The sequence below is a fragment of the Ovis canadensis genome, chromosome 2, assembly GCF_042477335.2.
Source record: "Ovis canadensis isolate MfBH-ARS-UI-01 breed Bighorn chromosome 2, ARS-UI_OviCan_v2, whole genome shotgun sequence".
NCBI lineage: Eukaryota > Metazoa > Chordata > Mammalia > Artiodactyla > Bovidae > Ovis > Ovis canadensis.
The window spans coordinates 182565683-182578373 of NC_091246.1; the positions used below are offsets into that span (position 1 = coordinate 182565683).

General features: G+C 38.9%; 1 protein-coding gene across 1 annotated transcript in view; it reads left to right on the forward strand.

The window, feature by feature from the left end:
• Positions 1-681: 681 nt before the first annotated feature.
• NCKAP5 (NCK associated protein 5) overlaps positions 682-12691 on the forward strand; it is a 1138328-nt gene continuing 1126318 nt past the window's right edge. Inside the window, exon 1 of the mRNA XM_069577706.1 lies at positions 682-1147. The gene's annotated coding sequence lies outside the window, so the exon portion shown is untranslated. The remainder of the gene's footprint in view (positions 1148-12691) is intronic.

Below are 12691 nucleotides of genomic sequence, written 5' to 3' on the forward strand. Positions count from 1 at the left end.
CTGTTGAAACTGACATTTTTTTTTTTCCCAGAGTGCTTTAACCTTTTCTTCAGTGAATAGATTCTGGGTGGTGATGATTATCCACTTTGACACAGAGTGAATTTATTTGTGACCTCCTTTCACGGAGGTCACAAACTAGTTATTGCAACCAACCAAGAAAAAATTAAGAGAAATGAAGAAATGCCACAAGTATTGGCAATATTTACTGCAGCATATGGCTAATGTGTAAAGAGGTAACAGAATGACGTATCTCAGGGGATCATTCAAAAGGAAAATTACTTAAATTAACTTCTCAGGCAAACCAAATTATGCACCATGCCCCCTCCTGTAATGCTATACAAAGTCAATGTTTGTGGAGAGTAGAACTGGGGACTATCAATCAAGTCTTTCATAAGAATGGTTGTGTCTGCAGGGATTTATTTTTTTCCTTTGCATTTTTGGCTTTTAGATGAATGAAGAATTTTTCTCAGCAAATTATTAATTACTCCTACTTGCCTGTCGAATTGAGTTCACTGTAGTTATGTAGGAGTCAATGGTATTCAAACTGCAGCTTTTGATGAAGTAATCGGCTGCTGCTGGGGCCTCTTTCAGCTGCCCTGGGCGTGCTTCACATGTAAACGACTGCCAAATGGATTCTTTCGACATTCCAGCCAATTAAAATACATTTAAAGTGCAGCTGGTGGAGAGGGAAGCCGGGTGATTGTGTGGAGAACTTCAGGGCAGAGAGACAGAAAACAAACTTTGCGGAACCCAGTTCGTGCAGCCCAGCCAGGGGTTGGGGGGCAATGGAGAAAGTCCCCCAAAGAGGGTATTTTTAGTTGCTGTCATCGTCAAAGATGACACTTTGAGCACCACCTTAAAAGACACAAAAGAGGGAAGCATGTTTGTTAGGGTGTCAGTTTTCTCCCCTTGCCTCTTGAAACTCTGTGTTGGCTGGTTGCCCAATGCGGTGCTGCATACAAATATTGACAGAACACAGCAGTGTTTGTTAAACCCGGTCTGGGGAAGCCAGTGATTAAAACTCTTGAAGGAAGATCCGAAAACCCCAGGAACTCTCCTCAATAGCCTTAGAACACTGACCGAATGCAAGAGAAAGCACTGAGTGGGCTAAAGTGAACATATTCACCGTCCCTGCTATGCCTTTTCGGTAAGGTCAGAATTTTCTTTTCTCTTTTTTCTTTAATGTTTCTGTTGGTGTGGAGGCAAGAGCTTCCAACATGCTAAGTAAGTGCTCTGCTTCAGACCCCTGAATTGCAGAGCATAGGGTTTGCCTGTGATTTTTCTGGAGGGCTTGAGGGGATTGCAATGTGTAAATAGACACAGGGCATCACCCAGCACACATGTGGAGTCCGCCAGTGTTTTTCCAGAATTCAGGGTACATTTTCTGTTGATCTATCCCGGTATTTGCTGCCTGTGTCCAAGTGTCCTGAGGTTGATTACAAACAGATTCCTCCTTTGAACCAATAGGTATGCTGTATGTGCTTGTCTCATTTTTATTTTCATCATCAATGTCTTGTGCATTCTGCCACCAGCCCCTTGCCTATGCATGCAGAAAGTGTATTTTTCCTCCTGGGTTAATATTCAATCTGACACAAGTGTTCTGTCTTACTCAAGCAAATCCCAAATGTTAGAAATGCCTTGCTTTATCTCAACTTTCCTTGGAGAAGCTGCTAACTTGGGAATTTGTTCTGAATCACTCTTATACTGGAAGAGGGCAGCTGTGGTTGTACTATCTCTATGGTTCTGCAAGCTCAGTAAATAACCTGGCTCTGGGGGTTGGACTCCCAGGCCCATCTTAAATTCCTGAGAATGTTTAGGAAGAGTAGGGCTGAGCAGGGGTATTGATTGCTATCCATCAATTGACCAATGAAAGACACACAAAGTTCCTGATTGTTTCCGATCCTAGCTTGTCACGGTTGGCCCTTTTTGGCTTTGGTTTTGTTCATTGCACAAAGAATCTTGCACATTTCATGGTGAAGGATCACGTTGCAGTGTCCTGAGCTCAGTTCAATGCTCTTTATTAATCTTTAATGTGCCAGTAGCTCTGAGGGCTATGCCAAGCTGAGACTTTCCAAAACTCTTCAAGCTACCTGCTGCCAAGATAAACGGTGGTAGGTGCAGAAGGAATATTTTAAGGAAACTTGCAAGAGCAAAGTTTTAGCTATTAAATTTGTTATGGGCCAATGAAAGAAATCTTAAATAAAAGAGACTTCAGAAAGGGCTGCTTCAGCTCTGCCCTCCATGTGAGAGACCTGCTGTTGGAGTGCATGTTCTCACACACACAGTGGTCTATGTTCTGTGTGTGGAGAATATAAGGTGACCTACTGTATGGGTGTTGGGTTGGGTTTATGAAGTGGGTGCTGTGTGAATGGAGGCATGCAAATGCAGAAGGCCTTTCTGCTCATGACAGTGTTGGAGTCCAGGGGTAAACATGACTACACATGTGGTGGCTGCTTGTCCCATACAACCATTTCAGACACAACAAATGAGCCAGTGATGGACAGCGCTCAAAAGAGTACCTGTGGACAGAAGTGTAACTATGTACAAAAGAAAAGTGGCGTGGTGTACCTCAAAATATTGGGCCCTGGAGTTGATTTCAGAATTCAGGTGAAATGGAAACTTACTGTGAGGGCTTGGAGAATGGAAAGCTGTGGCCACTTGGGTCTGTCAGTTGCTCACGAGGCTAATGCAAGGTCATCGGTGTCATCATCATTTTGGGGGGATGCAGGTAAGAGTCAAATGGATCCTGCCTGTAGGCACCAGTTCTGTAAGCAGAGGTTCCATCTGTCACGGTTGTTATGAGAACACTGAATTGAAGTGAGAGGAGCTTCAAAGTCCTTTCTGATTTAGAGTCAGTGATGTAAAGACTTTACACACACACATCTAGACAGTGATGAGAAAGGGGCAAGGGTGAGGGAATCCTTCATTAAATGGGTTTTGTTTATTTTAGAGTCAAGCCCAGTCTTCTTCCTGTGGCCTAGAATAGGGTTGACAAACTAGGTATCACAGACTAAATCTGATCACCATGACTTTTTTTTTAATAGATAAATTTTTATTAGACCCAACCAAACCCCTTTGCTGATATATGGTCCACAACTGCTTTTGTGCTATCACACCAGTACTCTTGCCTGGAAAATCCCATGGGCGAAGGAGCCTGGTAGGCTGCAGTCCATGGGATGGCTAAGAGTCTGACACGAATGAGCGACTTCACTTTCACTTTTCACTTTCAGGAGCCTGGTGGGCTGCCGTCTCGGGTCGCACAGAGTCGGACATGACTGAAGTGACTTAGCACCAGCAGCAGCAGCAACAGAATTGAATAGTTGCAACAGAGAGCCTGCTGCTGCTGCTAAGTCACTTCAGTCGTGTCTGACTATGCGACCTTACAGACGGCCGCCCACCAGGCTCCGCTGTCCTGGGATTCTCCAGGCAAGAACACTGGAGTGGGTTGCCATTTCCTTCTCCAATGCATGAAAGTGAAAAGTGAAAGTGAAGTCGCTCAGTCGTGTCTGACTCTTAGCCATCCCATGGACTGCAGCCTACCAGGCTCCTCCGTTCATGGGATTTTCCAGGCAAGAGTACTGGAGTGGGGTGCCAAGAGCCTATGACCCCACAAAGCCTAAAACAGTTAGTGCCCGGCTCTTTACAGAAAAAGTTTGAGAGATTGGACATGGAGGACAATGCTTCTTAAACTATCTCATAGATCAGTTTTGTTTTTAATTTCCAGTCTGTTTTGGACTGGAAATAATTTTATTAAATGTGGCAAAATGTTGCTTCAATGTTGTGGCAATACCAAATTGTTATGATATTTCTAAACATTTACTCTTAAATTTTGTACTTATCATGGATCCTTTATTTTAATTAATTAATTTATTTGGCCAAGTGTCTTGTGGTATCTTAATTTCCCAATCAGGAATGAAACCTGGGTCCTCAGCAGCAAAAGCTTGGCATCCTAACCACTGGACCATTAGGGAATTCCCTATAATGTATCCTAAGCAAACAGTTTGCAGACCAGTACCAGTCCTGGGACCACACTTTGAGAAGCTGTAATCCTTGCTAAATTTTCTAGTTTCTTCTTGTGACATTTGCTCCAAATTTATAATCATACTACTCTTCTTTCTGAAGACTGGATGCGATAAGTTCTTTTCCACATTTGGGCCTGTGTTATAACTATTTGCTGGTCCTGGAACTGTCTAAATCTTGCCTTAGCTTTTCTTTGTATGAGGGCTCTGCTTTGGTTCATTTCATCAAGAAGACCTTTTGACCACTCTATCTGAAAAATCTTTCCTCACCTTACATCACTCTGTCTTTATTTTGTATATTACAATCAATGCTTGTGTTATTTATGTTCCTATTATTTCCCTCCATTGGTCTGGATTCAGTAATGATCCATTTCAGCTGGTTCAAGTAGAAAGGGATTTCATATTTGTTTTAGATGGTGTGTGAAATCTTGCAGGTGCTGGGGAGCCGACAGAGCTTCTGAGATAATGCTCAAAACAACAGAACAAAATTTACAAATACATCTCTGTCACTAGACAAAGCTAGGATTCAGGAAGCTGATGCCACCATTGCCAGCTTCAGGATCACATTGCTTCTGCAGTCATCTCTTCCACCAAAACAAGCAATTCTGTTTATTAAAAACACATAAACCTAAGGACAGGAACTGGAATCTTTTCTAAACAGATTTCGGAATACCTCAAATCTCTGGCAGGAACAGCAGAAATATAGCATCTACCACATGATCTTCACTCTGACTTTCAAATCCCCCTGAATGGGAGGTGAAATCTGGATCACTGCAGAATTTGAGCTGTGAGAACATCAAGGAAATGTCATATTAGGTTTTCTAGTCTTTAATGCTGTAATGGAATCACCAGAACCTGCCTTCATCCCCTGTTGGAATTTCATCTTATGATGGTAGGGACCCTATCTGCTCATTCATCACCCTTCACCAGTGCTAAATTAGTGCCTGATATGTGCCCAGTGAATGTTGATAGTAAGAATGCATGTGAATGAAATGCTCCCCAGAAGTCCATGATTTATATAGGAGGATAGCATGTGGAACACCTGGGAGAGATTTATGGATATCAGTCAGCTTGGGAAATGTCTCTGGTGGGAGATGCAAGATTACCTATAGGTGACAGTCTCATTTTTGAAACATACCTTGTTTTTCAAAGCTGAAACATTTATGCAGCTGTAGTTAATCTGTTTAGGACTTGGATTATTCTAGTTACTACCTAATATCATTTTTTGAGGATATTCAGTGAGGATATTTAATAATATCATTTGCTGAGTAACACAGTATACTAAGTATTATATATAATTAGCTCATTTAATCTGCAAAATATCTTGAGGAAGTGACATTACTTCCACTTACAAAGAAAGCAGAGGTTTTGAGTAGAAGAGTGTCTTCTCAAGTCACAGAGCTGGTGAGTGGTACATTTTGACAAGCCGCTCAGTTGTGTCCGACTCTTTGCTACCCTATGGACTATAGCCTACCAGGCTCCTCTGTCCATGGGATTTTCCAGGCAAGAGTACTGGAGTGGGTTGCCATTTCCTTCTCTAAGGGATCTTCCTGACCCAGGGGCGAGTGGTACAGTCAGATTTTATCCCATGACTTTTGAAACCTAAGTTTATACCCTTCACTTCTAGTTATAACCCTCCATATAATTTATCTTTGTGGTTGCTCTCTCTTCACTTAAGACTCCCTGGTTTTGTTTCCATCCTAGTGGTTGGTTAATTTACTGCATTATCTACTTTGTGCCTTGGCAAGGTGAATCCAGTCGTCAGGACTGAAATATCAATACAGGTTTATGGTTATCATATTCATGCTGACTATCAACAATGAATCTGTGGGTCTATAGATGATGATATAAAAGTAGGTAGGAGAGAACTAAATAAGTAGTGATCAAGATATGAAAAGTTGCACTTAGGACAAAAATCCTAGAAGGTGGGTTATTTCTCTTGTAATTATACAAACATCCAGCCCCACAGAATTAACAATTTCAGGTATTTTTCAGTGTTGTGGAATGAGATTTCTATTGGGACTTTCAAAAGCTCACATATTCCTGGAAATATAAAAGGCATGCACATGTACAGAGGTATGCATTTTCTCAGGAAAGACCTGAGAAAGCCCCAGTCTCTCACCTATTACTGACATTGAGCCTCTGCACAAGCAGGGAGTGAAAATTAAGAATTGCAAACAGCTGGCAAATTGAAGGTGTGCCCTCTATACACAGAAATCCCCTCAGCAAAGCCCAGAACTTATTAGCTGAGGGCATTATTACTATTATTTTAAAAGAAGCTTTCAGCCATTAGCTGGCCACTAAGCTAACCACACATGACAAAGAATGCGGAGTCTATGGTTAGGAAAGTCACTAAACAAATAGGAAGAATAATTACAGCAACAACAAACTGAAACAACAAACCATAGTTGGGGGAGTGATATGATTTCAAGAATTGATGTTTTATATTATTTTAAATGTCCAGTTTTCAAAAAAAATAATGAGACATGCAGAGAAACTGGGTAGTGTATTCTATTCACAAGGAAGAAAAGGCAGTCAATAGAAATTATCTTTGAGGAAGCCCAGATACTGGATTTACTAGAGCAAGACTTTAAAATCAGTGACCATAAAAATGTTCACAGAACTAAAAGAAATCATGTATAAAGGAATAAAGGAAAATATGAGAACAATATATTACTAGAGAATATCAATAAAGGGATAAAATTTGTAAAATGCAGCCAAATGGAGATTTTAGAGCTGAAAACTACAATAATTTTAAAAAATCACTGTTGGGTTCAACAGCAGGTTTAAGTAGACAGAAGAATCAGAAAATTTGAAGATAGGTCAAATGCAGAGTACATAATGAGAAACGCTGGGCTGGAGGAAGCACAAGCTGGAATCAAGATTGTCAGGAGAAATATCAATAACCTCAGATATGCAGATGACACCACCCTTAAGGCAGAAAGTGAAGAAGAACTAAAGAGCCTCTTGATGAAAGTGCAAGAGGAGAGTGAAAAAGTTGGCTTAAAGCTCAACATTCAGAACACTAAGATCATGGCATCTGGTCCCAACTCTTCATTGCAAATAGATGGGCAAACAGTGGAAACAGTGGCTGACTTTATTTTGGGGGGCTCTGAAATCACTGCAGATGGTGATTGCAGCCATGAAATTAAAAGATGCTTGCTCCTTGGAAGGAAAGTTATGACCAACTTAGACAGCATATTAAAAAGCAGAGACATTACTTTGTCAACAAAGGTCTGTCTAGTCAAGGCTATGGTTTTTCCAGTAGTCATGTATGGATGTGAGAGTTGGGCTATAAAGAAAGCTGAGCACCAAAGAATTGATGCTTTTGAACTGTGGTGTTGGAGAAGACTCTTGAGAGTCCCTTGGATTGCAAGGAGATCCAACCAGTCCATCCTAAAGGAGATCAGTCCTGAATATTCTTTGGAAGGACTGGTGTTAAACCTGAAACTCCAATACTTTGGCCACCTGATATGAAGAGCTGACTCATTTGAAAAGACCCTGATGCTGGGAAAGATTGAGGGCAGGAGGAGAAGGGGATGTCAGAGGATGAGATGGCTGGATGGCATCACCGACTCAATGGACATGAGTTCGGGTAAACTCATGTTGGTGATGGACAGGGAGTTGGTGATGGACAAGGACACCTGGCATGATGCAGTCCATGGGGTCTCAAAGAGTCGGACACAACTGAGCGACTGAACTAAACTGAAGAAATGAGATTATTCAATCTGAAAAGAGAAAGGAGAAAAAGAAGAAAAATTAGCAGAACTTTGATGAGACAGTATCAGGTATACCAATATACATATAATGAGAATCTGAGAAAGAAAGGAGAAGCAGACAGGGACAGAAAGAATATTTGAAGAAAAAATAGCTGAAAACTTTCCATATTTGGTGGAACATGGGAATCTATATATTCAAGAATCTCAATGGATTTCAAGTAGAATAGATTCAAAGAGGTTCACTTTGAAACAAATTATAATCAAGTTGTAAAAAATCAGAATCTTGAAAGCAGCAAGAGAAAAATGTCATGTTATGTATAAAGGAGTCTAATTTATATTAATAGGTAGTTTCTCATCAGAAACCATGGAGGCCCAAAAGCAGTGGAATAATATAAAGTACTGAAAGAAAAAGACTGTCAACTTAGAATTTATATCCAACAAAACTGTTCTTCAAAAATAAGGATAAATTAAGACATTACCTGGAGAAGGAAATGGCAACTCTAGTACTCTAGTACTCTTGCCTGAGGAATCCTCTAGACAGAGGAACCTGGTGGGCTATAGTCATGGGGTCACAGAGTCAGACACAACTGATATACAAAAAAAGATATTACCAGGTTAAAAATCTGAGAGAATCTATCACTGACAGAACTTTCCTTCCTTAAATTACTAAAGGAAGTCCTTTGGACTGAAATAAAAGGAACTAGACAGTAACTTGAATTTGCACCAAAAAATAAAGAGCACTGCTAAAATATAAAAGGCGGTTTACATGTATTTTTTGTTTATACTTCCTTTCTTTTCCTCCTGCCTGATTTAAAAGTCATGTGCAAGCTATAAGCACAAAACTTTATTGATGAGCTTATAATATATAAAGATGTAATGTGTATTACAATAAGAGGACAAAGGAGACTAGCTCTATAGAAGTGAAGTTTTTGTACAGTGTTGATATAAACCAGATATTAATTCAACTAGACTATTGTATTAGATAATCTAGATAAAATAGACAAATTCCTAGACACAAAATACTGGAACTGACTCAAAAACCAAAATCTGAACAGACTTTTAACAATAAAAATATTGAATTAGTTATCAATAGACTTACCACAAAGAGCCCAGGCCAGGTAGCTACCTGTTGTATTCTAGCAAAAAAGAAGAATTAACACTAGTTTTTCACAAATGCTTCCAAAAAACAAAAGAGAAACACTTTCCAGCTGAGTCTATGAAGAGGGTATTATTGTCCTGATACTAGGGAAATAAGAAACAAGAACTATAGCCTGATATGTCTTATTAATACGGACAATATAATTGCCAATAAAATACTAGCAAACCAAATTAAGCAACATATAAAAAGGATCATACTCCATGACTAAGTAAGATTTATTCCAAGAATGAAAGACTGGTTATGCATATGAAAAAAATCAATGTAACACAACAACATATTAATGGAATAAAGGGAAAAAACATGATTATTTCAATAGATGTATAAAAAGCACTTGACAATAGCCAACACTTTTTAATGTTAAAGGTCTCAACAAACTAGAAATAGAACTGTCTCAACCTGATAAAGGGCACCTACAAAAATCTTACAGCTAATATTATATCCCAAAGAAAGGCAATGCCAAATAATGCTCAAACTACCACACAATTGCACTCATCTCACACGCTAGTAAAGTGATGCTTAAAATTCTCCAAGCCAGGCTTCAACAATATGTGAACTGTGAAATTCCAGATGTTCAAGCTGGTTTTAGAAAAGGCAGAGGAACCAGAGATCAAATTGCCAACATCCGCTGAATCATCGAAAAAGCAAGAGAGTTCCAGAAAAACATCTATTTCTGCTTTATTGACTATGCCAAAGCCTTTGACTGTGTGGATCACAATAAACTGTGGAAAATTCTGAAAGGGATGGGAATACCAGACCACCAAACCTGCCTCTTGAGAAACCTGTATGCAGGTCAGGAAGCAACAGTTAGAACTGGACATGGAACAACAGACTGGTTCCAAGTAGGAAAAGTAGTACGTCAAGGCTGTATATTGTCACCCTGCTTATTTAACTTATATGAGAATACATCATGAGAAACGTTAGGCTGGAAGAAGCACAAGCTGAAATCAAGATTGCCAATAACCTCAGATATGCAGATGATACCACCATTGTGGCAGAAAGTGAAGAAGAACTAAAGAGTCTCTTGATGAAATTAAAAGAAGAGAGTGAAAAAGTTGGCTTAAAGCTCAACATTCAAAAAACTAAGATCATGGCATCCGGTCCCATCATTTCATGGCAAATAGATGGGGAAACAGTGGAAACAGTGGCTGACTTTATTTTTGGGGGCTCCAAAATCACTGCAGATGGTGATTGCAGCCATGAATTTAAAAGACACTTATTCCTCGGAAGGAAAGTTATGACCAACCTAGACAGCATATTAAAAAGCAGAGAGATTACTTTGTCAACAAATGTCCGTCTAGTCAAGGCTATGGTTTTTCCAGTAGTCATGTATGTATGGATGTGAGAGTTGTACTGTGAAGAAATTGAGCACCAAAGAATTGATGCTTTTGAACTGTGGTGTTGGAGAAGATTCTTGAGAGTCCCTTGGACTGCAAGGAGATCCAACCAGTCCATCCTAAAGGAGATCAGTCCTGGTTGTTCATTGGAAGGACTTATGTTGAAGCTGAAATTCCAAAACCTTGGCCACCTGATGCAAAGAACTGACTCCTTTGAAAAGAACCTGATGCTGGGAAAGATTGAGGGCAGGAGGAGAAGGGGATGACAGTGGATGAAATGGTTGGATGGTATCACCGACTCAATGGACATGGGTTTGGGTGGACTCCGGGAGTTGGTGATGGATAGGGAGGCCTGGCGTGCTGCGATTCCTGGGTCGCAAAGAGTCAAACATGACTGAGCAACTGAACTGAATATTATACTTAATAATAAAAGACCTTCCTCCTTACAATCAAGAAAAGATAAAATTCTGCTATCATTATTTCTATTCAATATTGTACTGTAGTTCTATCCAGAGAAATTAGATAAGAGAAATAAATCCAAAGGCACCCAGATTGGAATAAGAAGGAAAACTGTCTTTATTTGCTGATGACATAATTTTGTGTGTATAAAATCCTAAAGAATCCACTTAAAACAGAATTAATAAACAAATTAATGCTACAGAGTACAGAATCAATATACAAAAATCAATTGCATGTCTATACAATAGCAGTGAGCAATTGAAAAATGAAATTTAAAAAAAGCAATTCAATTTGTAATAGCATCAGAAAGAAAATGTTTAGAAAGAATTTTAACAAAAATGTAGGACTTGTAATACTTGTAATACTAAGTATTGCTAATGAAATTAAAGAAGGGCCAAATAAATGGAAAGATATCCCATGTACATACCTTGAGTGACTTAATATTTTTATGATGACAATACTCCCCATATTTATCTAGAAGTAGAACACAATTGTTATCAAAATCTAAGCTGCCTTTTCTTTCAGAAATGACAAGCTGATAGTAAGATCTGTAAGAAATGGAAATTACAGGGGGCTTCCCTGGTGGTCTTGTAGTTGAGACTCTGCCTGCCAATCTGATTTGATCCCTGGTCTGGGAAATAGGCTGCAGAGCAGCTAAGCCCCATGCACCTCAGCTACTGCTCTAGAACCGATGAGCCTCAGTCACTGAGCCCCTGCATTGCAACTACTGAAGCCCACCTGCCTACAGCCTGTGTCCTGCCGCAAGAGAAGCCACTGCAGTGAGAAGTCTGAGCATCACAATAAAGAGTAGCCCCTGCTAGCCACAAATAGAGAAACCTTGCACATCGCAATGAAGACCCAGCACAACCAAAAATAAATAAATAAATCTTAAAAAATGAAAATTACCAAGAAAGTCAAAACAATCTTTAGACCAAAGTTGTAACTCACAGTATTTTTCAAGTTACTGCAAAGCAATAGTACTAAGAAAAGAAAAACAGTACTAAGAAAAAGTATGTTATTAGTATAAACCTACATATATAGATCAATGAAATTAAATTGAGAGTTCAGAAATAAACCCTTACATTTATGGTCAATTGATTTTTTACAATGGTGCCAAGACAATTCAGTAGGGAGAAAGAGTAACCTTTTTAACAAATGGTGCTGGGAAAGGTGGATGTCCACATATAAAAGAATTAATTTGGAACTCTAACTCACAACTCAAGCAAATATTAATTCAAAATGGATCACAGAGCTAAATATAAGAACTAAAACTATAAAACTCTTGGAAGAAAACCTAGGAGTAAGTTTTCATGATTTTGGATAAGGTAAAGTTTTCTCAGATATAACACAAGAAGCAAAAGTGACAAAAGGAAAAATAAAGACTTTATCAACATTAAGTCTTTTGTACTTCAAAGGACATCATTTAAGAAAGTGAAAAGATAGCCCACCCAATGGAAGAAAATATTTGCAAATCATAAATTTAATAAGGAATTTGTATCCCATACAATGACATATTCAACCAGAGTATATAAAGAACTTCTACTATCAAACATAAGAAGACAAATAATTCTTTTAAAAAATGGGTAAAGGATTCTAAGTAATTTTCTTCTAACAATATGTACAAATTGCCAGTAAGCACATGAAAATGGGTTTGAGATCATTAGTTTTTGGTAAAATGCAAATCAAAAGCAGGAGAAATACCACTTTGCCCCTATTACAATGACTATAATGAGAAAGATGAACAATAACAAATGCTGGCAAGGATGTAGAGAAATGAGAACTCTCATGTATTGCTGGTAGGAATGTAAAATGGTATGGCCCATTTTAGATAAGATTTGACAATTGTCAAAATGCTAAACATAGAGTTCCCATATGATCCAGAAATTCCTCTCTTAAGTGTATACCCAAGAGAGTCATAAATGTATGTCCATACAAAAACTTGTACACAAATGTTCTTAGCAGTATTATGCATAATTAACAAAAAGTATGTGGTATGTCCAT